The following is a 1,616-nucleotide window of genomic DNA, read 5'->3' as shown; positions in this document are numbered from 1 at the left end:
TGGAAGACTGTGTTATACATGAAATATTTTAAATAAAGAGTTTGATATTTTGTAATTATTGTGTCTGTTTTAAATGAATTCCAGTAGTACATAAAAAATAAAATTAATTCTATATAAAAAATATATAAAATCAAATTAAATCTATATTAAAATAAATTAAAGTAGTATATTGATGAATTTGATTTTTTTATAGTTATTTTAAATGGTTTGCAACTGTAAATCAAATACAGTTTGCTACTGTAAACTAGGGATGGGCGATATATCGCATGCGATTGTCATGTGCATTTCGTCAGTAAAGCCGGTTCCCTGATTACCGCTAAATCACCATCACCTGCTTTCAAATGGAGCGCCATTTAATAGACAGAGCCATAGATCACTGACAAGCTACGCAATATCGCGTTTATTATCAAAGGCGATTCATCTGCGATAATGAACGTGATATTGTGTAGTCAGTGATCTACGGTTCTGTCTATTAAATAGCGCTCCATTTGAAAGCAGGTGATGGTGATTTACCGGTAATCAGGGAACAGGCTTTACTGACAAAATGCGCGTGACAATCGCATGCGATTTATCGCCCATCCCTACTGTAAACCTTAATTACAGTAACAAAGTTACTGTAGAAACCCATTGAAATGTCTAACAGTGTGCTTTCATTTTTAACATGAACAATATCCTCGATGAGTACTTTTCAAATGTTTTTGTTGCCAACAATCCAAAAAAAGACAGACCCACTTGCTAAAATATTAAACTAGGCTATATATATTTGTATGCATGAAAACTCTTAATATTGAGCATTATATTATAAAAAGATCAAATTAATCAACTGTTACCAGAATTAAATTATTTGCGTTAAAATTGTCAGTTAGAAATAAGTTAATTGCAATAATCTAATATAGATCTGAAACAACTAATCGATTTAATCGATTAAAATCTATTATTAAAATAGTTGTCAACTAATTTAGTCATCGATTAGTTGCTAAATAACTTATTTGCCGTAAGCGGCTCATTTCGTGCATATTTCAAATCTGCGGTGACCAAAGTGTGGCAGTAATGAGCCACCGGAGGTTTTACTCAGCCAGTACAGCAGGAGAAGTAGCGAATAGCCAATAGCTGGCCTCGTTTTATGTCACGTGCTTCCCAAACAGCGTCTCTGCAGCATTCAGCAGGATGTGGGAGTACTTTACTTTGAGCCTTCAAAAAAGAAGATTAACCTGTAAACTCTGCACTACTGAACTGTTTAAGGGGTCGTTCACATATCGCGACTTTTGCGCGCTCAAGTTCATAATTTCCAATGTAGGCACGCGGTATGCACGCTCATAATGGAAGCGACGCGGACGCGAGCCGCCCGTTTTTCCAGGCGCGTCCGCACCGCATAGAGTTAAAAACATCTCAACTTTTCAAGAGCCGCAAGCGCACCGCGGGTCATGTGACAAGAACTAACCAATCAGCTTCATCCTTTCCCGTAACAACGCTGAAAGCTCAGTCAAGATGAAAGGAACAGCTGATCATAGTTGTATATGGATTTCCATTTTGAAATAAATTTAGTAGCAGAGCTACTGCAAGCGATTTTTTGCATTCATCCAAATCCATTTATCCTTTGCTGAAATTTCCGCGTC

General features: G+C 36.6%; 1 protein-coding gene across 4 annotated transcripts in view; it reads right to left on the bottom strand.

Annotated features, from left to right (window-relative positions):
• Nucleotides 1-1,616, bottom strand: part of LOC132110039 (zinc finger protein 609-like) — a 55,192-nt gene that overhangs the window by 24,029 nt on the left and 29,547 nt on the right. The gene's annotated exons all lie outside the window — the stretch shown is intronic.

The sequence above is a fragment of the Carassius carassius genome, chromosome 2 (assembly GCF_963082965.1).
Source record: "Carassius carassius chromosome 2, fCarCar2.1, whole genome shotgun sequence".
NCBI classification, from domain to species: domain Eukaryota; kingdom Metazoa; phylum Chordata; class Actinopteri; order Cypriniformes; family Cyprinidae; genus Carassius; species Carassius carassius.
This window is presented reverse-complemented; position numbering and strand designations above follow the sequence as displayed.